This window comes from Benincasa hispida, chromosome 2 (assembly GCF_009727055.1).
Source record: "Benincasa hispida cultivar B227 chromosome 2, ASM972705v1, whole genome shotgun sequence".
NCBI lineage: Eukaryota > Viridiplantae > Streptophyta > Magnoliopsida > Cucurbitales > Cucurbitaceae > Benincasa > Benincasa hispida.
The window spans coordinates 22,812,429-22,820,753 of NC_052350.1; positions in this window are offsets into that span (position 1 = coordinate 22,812,429).

Below are 8,325 nucleotides of genomic sequence, written 5' to 3' on the forward strand. Positions count from 1 at the left end.
GTTTGATTGAACTATCTTTTTGTGCATGACCTGCTCCTCCCGGAATATTCTTTGTAATTTTTTTGTAGATATCGACTGTGAGGAGGAGAGACTACAAAAAGAAAAAATAAGAAGAGAAGAAGGAGAATTTGAAGAATTAAGTCAAGAAGAGGAACCAATACAAACAAACACTATGGGTGAAGTAAGGAAGCAAACTCTAAGAGAGCTTGCCAAACCGGATTACACTCAACAACCGTTATGTATAGTATATCTAGAGATTACAGTACCATTTAAATTGAATCCCGATTTAGTTCATCTCTTACCCACTTTTTGAGGTAATTTAACTGAGGACCCATATAAAAAAACGAAAGAATTCCATTTGGTATGTGACGGTATGCGCCCACATGAGGTAATGCAATAACAACTTAATCTTAGGGCCTTTCCTTTCTCCTTGGAGGACGTGACTAAGGATTGGTTGTACTACTTGCCGACCGGATTGATTACTACGTGGAATGGTATTAAGAAAAGGTTTTTAGAAAAAATTTTCTCTACATCTAAGGCTAATAATATTAGAAAAGAAATATATAATATAAAGCAATTGGTAGGAAGCTTATATGAGTATTGGGAAAGGTATAAGCAACTTTGTACTTCCTTACCTCATCATCATATTTCTGACCAATATCTTATTTAGTATTTCTATTTAGGATTGCTTACATCTGACAGAAGCAACATTGATGCAGCCATCAGTGGAGCTTTAGCTGGCAAAATGCCCATTGAAGCTAGTTAACTAATGTCAACCATGGCGGAGAAATCACAGTACTTTAGATTAAGGACTCTAGAATATGATGTTGTTCAAGCTAAAGAGGTAAGTGAGTTGAAACTCAAGTATCTAATATAGTTTTCCTTTTCACTCAGGTTGCTCAATGAGGACTCCCCCAAATCAAAACATGTGGAGCATGTGGAGTGGTTGGACATGCTTCGGAAGCTTAGCCACAAGGTCAACCTCAAGTTAATATAATAGAAGGTTTCTAAAGGAAGTATGGCCCCCATGGGCAAATTTATAACCAAGGGTGGCAAGATCACCCGTGGGGTACCCAAGGGCAATTTGAGAACTGAAACCAATCTTTTTCAAGCTCCTCAGGTATGTCTCTCGAGGATGTAGTTAAATCTCTTGCTGACCATTCGTTAAAATTTCAACAAGAACTACACAATTTGCAAAAGGACAATATACAACTTCAACAAGAAACAAAACAATTTTAACAAGACACAAAATCTTTTCAACAAGAAACCCGACAAGGCTTTTCAAACTTGGACACACAAATCACGCAACTATGGTAAGAAAGCTTAAGAGTAAGTCATCAAGAAAGCTCCCTACTCAATCAGAGCATGCAAATGTAAGCGCAATCACTCTAAGAAGTGGTAAAGAAATTCCTTCTTCTTCCCAAGTAGCTAGCCCAGTTCAGCCAACTCCCAAGAAGCCTGAAAAGGTAATTGATCATGATAACAAGATTAATGAATCTGAGGAATCTCCCATCTTCCTTGAGGTACGTAATTACTCTCCCCCTAATGTCGAGCCATATGTACCTAAGGCCCCCTTCCCTAGTAGACTAGCAAAACCTAAGGTAGAAGATATTGACCATGAGCTAATTGAAATGTTTAAAAGGTACAAATTAATATTCCTTTGCTTAATGCAATACAACAAATATCTAGGTATGCTAAATTCTTAAAAGACTTATGTAATAAGAAAATAAAAGGGAGAGAAGATGATAGAGTAATTGTTTGCAAAAATGTATCCGCTTTGTTAAAAAAGGACATGCCTTAGAAATATAGAGATCCTGAAATGTTTAATCTACCTTGTAAGATAGGAGATAGAATTATCACTCATGCCATGCTAGACCTTGGCGCATCAATAAATTGTTAGGATTAGTGTCCTAATTCTCCCAGAGTCTCGTTGTTTGTAATGATACACATTGTTTGATGAATAAAATAATTGTTATTTCATTATGGTATTTACTCATATCCAATAAACAAAACTTCATGGTTATCTTATGTAAACTTAAGCATGTATATGTGATATACAAGTGGATCATGCCTTAAGTGATAACCTAAATAGGTCTGTAGTATAAGGATTAAGGTGGGATACCTGATCCTAGTGACATTACGGATACGACCTGCTTTGTAGAGGTTTGCAAGTGTTGTAAACTACTACAGATGGTAGATCTTGACTATTCATGTGGAGACGTACAAGCGGGGGTGTCCTATACAAAGAGTTTGTATAAGATTAGACCACGAGATGACTAGACTCTGTATATAACGCGGTTGATACTAAAGACTTACATCTCACCTAAATGACCATAGGTGACACAACCTCAATCCTGGGTGTTTTGGGAACTCTTGCCTTTGAGGGCGGTCCTTTGATTAGTATGGGCGAGAGTGGCCAAATTGTCAACTCAACATGTCTATCTTTTTTAGGACTTGTCTGATCTGGGAGCTGGGAACTCAATCCATAAGATGAAATTCACTTCTTTCTCGAAGCAGGGATAAGTAGAGAGATTGCTCCCTTAAGGGCTGATTCGGGGCTTGAACATACTGGCCACAACTTCTCTTTGGAAGAGAGGACTCAGTCATAGTAGGACTATGACTTATGTTCATTAGAGGGATTAGTGGTACTTGAGTTAGATGTAACTATAGGGACATAAGGTTATTGGTCGAACTGTACTTACGAGCGATCTGTGAAGGGTTGTCGCATTGCTGATTGGTTAAGATGGACACATAATATATCTTTGGTAAGGAGAGTTCGACTGTCAGTCTTTAGTGGAGTGCCTGGTAGTTAATGGATGGTGGATCCCGTGACTAAAGTGTTTAGTCAAGTATTCACGTACCGTTGGAACTTCGAGTTACAGGTCCATTAGGTCCCCTTGGTAGCTCAATGGATTCATGTTGAGGATCAGTTCTAGGTGTTGATTTAAAATGTTCAAATTGACAAGAAGTATTTCGATTGTATATGATATGATCAGTATGATGTATGAGATATATCTAGTGGAGGATTAATGTAAATGAGATTTACATTAAATACCATGGAATAGAAAAAGAGTTATGGTTTATATGTTTCATGAGATGAAATATTAAAACTATAGGTTATAAATATAATATGATAAGTTAGTTATCATTTATATTTATAATAATATTAATTATTGGATAATTAACTATTTTTCTCTAATAACCAATTGAATGGGAGGTTATTGGTGGTTTCATGGTAACCGTGAGATAAAAAGAAAAAATATTTTTCTAATTTTAGTAAGAAAAGAAAAGGAAAAGATTTTTTTTTCCTCTCTCGGAATTACTCATGGAAGTTGTCAAGTAAATAGGATTTACTAAGCAATAACTTGGATAAGGTGAACGATTGTGGAGTGTTTGTAGGCGAAAGACACTTAGTTAAGCGATGAGTTAAATGATTGTATAGCTTTTGCTAGACGATCGCTTAGCTTTCGCTAAACGATTGGGCATTGACCTATACGATAGGTTCTGCCTTCTCCCACTTGCTCAATTGTTTACACAATTGTTATTTCCTCCATCTTCTGCCTCAAACCAAATCCACACATAGCCCACCCTCTGGATTCGCATATCGAGAATACCAAGATAGCCTTCTTGGTGGTGTCATACTTAACTCGACACTGTCGAGGTTCTGTGGAGGCCGTTCGTGTTTGGGGTGTTCGTGACCGAGGCGATCGTTGAGTTTGAGTGCACGGTGTTTATGCAATGTATCGATCGTGTTGGATGGACATTCGTGGTTGTTGTGTTCCTGTGTTCGGACGTTCGTGATCAAGGAGCTTGGCGATGAGTCTATAAATGTATGTTACTCTTGTCCTTGATCATTTGTAGTATCATGCTGTAATTTCTATAATTAATACATAACCGTATGTCTCTGTTTATGACTATAATTGTAAAGTTCATATATGATTATAATTTGGAATGATCTTTCCGCTAATCATGGAAATCCTCGTGTTCAATTTTCTTCATAAATGTCATGCCTTTTCATGTCTATGAAGTTCTTAAACTGAATGGCTTACAAAAAAACGAATGTTTGCATACAACTAGCAGATAGATCATATATTCAACCCCTAGGCATTGTAGAAGATGTTTTGTTGAGAGTTGGATAATTAATCTTTCCTGTTGATTTTTACATTTTAAAATTGGATGAACAATACTCTACTTCTTCCTCTAACATTCTACTTGATAGACCCTTCATGAAAATTGCAAAAACTATAATTGATGTAGATAAAGGGTCTTTGTTAGTAAAATTTGACGAAGAGTTAAAATCCTTCAACATTTATGGCGCCATGAGATTTTTGGAGGAATATTATTCTCTTTGCTCCATAGACACATATGATGAAATTGATCACATTATTGATTCCATGTTATACAAAACTTCTCATTGTTTGGAAGCCCCTTCCATTCATTATGGTTTTAATTTGACTCTTGATGATTTTCTCATGTATCTCTTAACTTTTTTGATCATTATAATTCAAATAAAAAGCATCTTTCTAATTCTTCACTTCATTTTTCTGAAAAGAATGAATCTTCTTTAAAAGATGATAGTCTGAATTTTTTCAACAACAAATTTTGCCAAAATGTAAATACTTCGAAAGAAGATCCAAATTTTCAAAACAAAATTTGTTTAAATGAAAAACCTTCAATTGATAATTCAAATTCAAAATATGTTTGTAATAACAAAGACAAAAACAAAGTTTCTAAACTTTGCTCCGTTTTTAAAATGCAGGTAAAAGAGATTGAGCCCAAGGCTCTCTCTGGGAAATTGTTTCAAAAACCCCAAGAAGCAAAAACCTAAAAAGAACAAAAATTTTGATGTTCCCTGAAAAACAGGAAAAATCTTCAAGGTGAACAGGCATAGACTCAAATCTACAATGAAGGGCATGTAAACCAAGTCGAATTGGGATTGCGTTTAGCTAATCCCTCATATACTTGACACCCTTCTTCACCAATGTTGAGCAAACGATGCTAAAAATTTGCAACAGGACAAATTTTTCTTTTTCTTTCTTTTCTCATTTTTCATTTTTTTTCTTTCTTTCTTAGTTTTAGCATTTCAAACAAATAGAATAATTGATTCTTTTCTTTCTTTTTTTTAGGAGATTTACTCAATAAAAAGAAGAAAAAAGAGCTCTCAAGAATTAAAAAAGAAAAAAGAAAATAAAAGCAAAGAAATTCTCTCTCAAGCAAAGATTGAGTAAAGAAATTGAGAGAGAATTTCTTATTGATGAAATTTTGATGACGTACTCTTTCTAGTAAGGACAACCGTATTTAGAGATATCCATGGGGGCGAATGGGACCAAGGATAGCTTCCTAGCTCCTTGTCCCCACTTCCATATCATTTTCCATCTCCACAAAATTCCCACAACGAACGGGGTGAGGATTCCCCATGAGAATTTTTTTTCTCAGTTTGTTCTTTTTTTAAAAAAAAAAAAAATCAATTAATTTAAAGTATTACTAGGAAAATTTTTTAATTAAATAGTTAAATTACTCGCTAAATATTTTTATATGATTTGTTTCACATGGACAATTTGAATTCGAATAGAAATTACCCTAATTTTCAAGCAAAAGGAAATACTTTCCAATCAAATTATGCATATATATAATCTAAATTTAAATTCAATTCAAAATTATTCTATATTTTTACCATCAAACAATAAAAATTTAAATTTAAATATAATGTTTATATAATATAATAAATAACTTTAAATTATTATAATAAATAAAAAAGGTTAGCGATGCGGGGATAGGGAATGAAGTGGACGCGAGTGTGGAGACGGGGAATGTCACCATCCCTGTTTAACTTACAAATCTTTTTTTCCCACTCCCTCCCCCATCCCTTGCCTAATGAGGGAATCCTACCTCGTTAGAGGCAAATCCCCGTGGGCAAAATGATCTGTACAGCAATTCTTTCCCCTTATGAAAAAAAAATCCCTACATCCCAAAATAAGAAAAACTAATTATATCTATATTATTAATTTCTTGTCTACATGCTAACATTTTCATCAACATTTTCACATATCTTTAGGTTTGACATTAATATGAGGGTGAACCAAAGTAGGAAAAATTCATTAAACAAAAAAGATAAGGAACAAGATGTCACTAAATGACCAAAGTATACATAACTCAACTGACATATAGATATATTGATTAAGAAGTTCATGATTCGAATCCCCATATACTTATTATATTAAAAATAAAGTTTGATTAAAAAGATACAAAATATTATTTTATCAATTTAAATAATTTAAAAATTTTCTTTGTTTTTATAAATTTTTCACAAATATTCAATCGTATTATATATATTACAAATTAAGTGTAAAATAGATACCCTTTCTTAGTGTCAAAGGCCAAATATCACTCCCTCTATACCCCATGTATGTTGTCATGTATCTTGTAATACTCACTCTTAGTGCCCAAATAAACCATCTCCTACTTGTCATTTTACCTACGAATAGAGACATTTGTTGGAGCTTGAAAAACACACATACATTGGTAAAATCTCAAAGAAAGTTGGAGAAATGGAAGATTTTGGAGAATTTTCTAATTTCATATTTTTCTTGTATTTCATTTATTTATATATTATATTTTATTTATTTTAATATTATATTTTATTGGTATCTGTGTTTCTATTGTGTTTCTCAAGTTCACGAAATGTTATCAGCCTGAGCTCCTATCGTTTTCCCCTACTGAAGGTAGGTTAGTTTTTTTTTTCTCTTTATTATAATAATAAATTTAATATTATTTTGCATTTTAATATCTATTAAATTTCTAATATAAATATAATGTTTTGTGATAGTGTTGCTATGACAAACCTCACGAAATTAGAATTCACAACCATTGACATTAATGACAATAACTATTTGTCATGGGTGCTTGATGCCACAATCCACCTGAATGCTATGAACTTAGGGGAAACAATTAAAGAAGAAAATACGACATCCAGTCAGGACAAAGGAAAAGCTATGATTTTCTTTCGTCATCATCTCCACGGGGGATTGAAAATTGAGTATCTTACAGTAAAAGATCCCTATCTTATGGAAAAAATTGAAAGAGGGGTACGATCATAAAGAACAGTTATTCTTCCTAAAGCTCGTTTTGAATGGATGCATTTAAGGCTACAATATTTTAAATCAATAAGAGAGGCGTTTGATGCGCGATAAAATCAGAGAGTTGAATTGAGTTAACTTGATAATTATTATCTGGAGAGTTACTGGTACGCAGAATTTGATGTTGTCTAAATAAGCATATGGATAGTGATGACTTGGGATGCAAATGGAATGTGGATGTTGTGTTATGCTTATTCATTCTTTATGCGATACTACTTCTAGATATATGCGTTATTAATGGAATGCTTATAGTATGCTATGCGTTGTCACAAGTTTCCTTGCACTGAAACCAAGTATAATTCCAATGCAAGTTTCTCGGAGTGATCCGAGGTCGAACACAGGGATTGTTGTCGTTAATACGTTACGTTTGTAATATATGCGATCGGTTTTTACAATTAATGAAAGATTGGTTTGTACATGAATTTAAATTGCGATAAAGTAAAATTGTCCAGTAAAATAAAGTTACGATAATAAGATAAAAGTGCATAAAAGTAAACCCAAGCTATTATGATACAAGATACATGATACATGATACTGAGTTTGAGACTGGCTGTGAAGTTTATACAAAGGGTTGTAGTATGCGATGGCACGTCTTTATGTATGAAACAGAAATAGAAAAGATAACTAATATAAACATCGCAAGTTATTAATTGCGTTAAAGATATAACTACGGTTCCGCTTTCCCTTGACGTACACCTCTCGATGATCGGCCGTGTTCCCACATCTATATGGTGAAACAGGGATGAACGTAATGAACGCAAGATTGCTTCCATCTCTAGAAGCACTTCTCGCTTTAGTTAGCGCATTCTTCCGACCTTCTCTCGACAGGAGGAATGACATCTTCATTTCTGCTATCACAGGTGAAGATGCCGTCTAGCATGCTTTAGCTAAATATATTTATTTCCTTAGCACAGATTAATTTACTTGTTAGATTCATGCTAATTACCAGGGGATTAAGAAAACATCATGGAGAAAACGATTCATGGAGGAACGAAAATAGACAGAAAGATGGTGATGGAAATAATCATGACATTCAATACTAATATTTAGCGTCTGATACATGGTGTGAATGATAGACTAAGAAAACAAATACAATTGATGATAAAGAGATAGAAACAAATACAGAAGAGTGCCAACGTCTTGACACAGATCTAGACAGTGGATTTTGCTTGCCGGCGTGGAATGGATG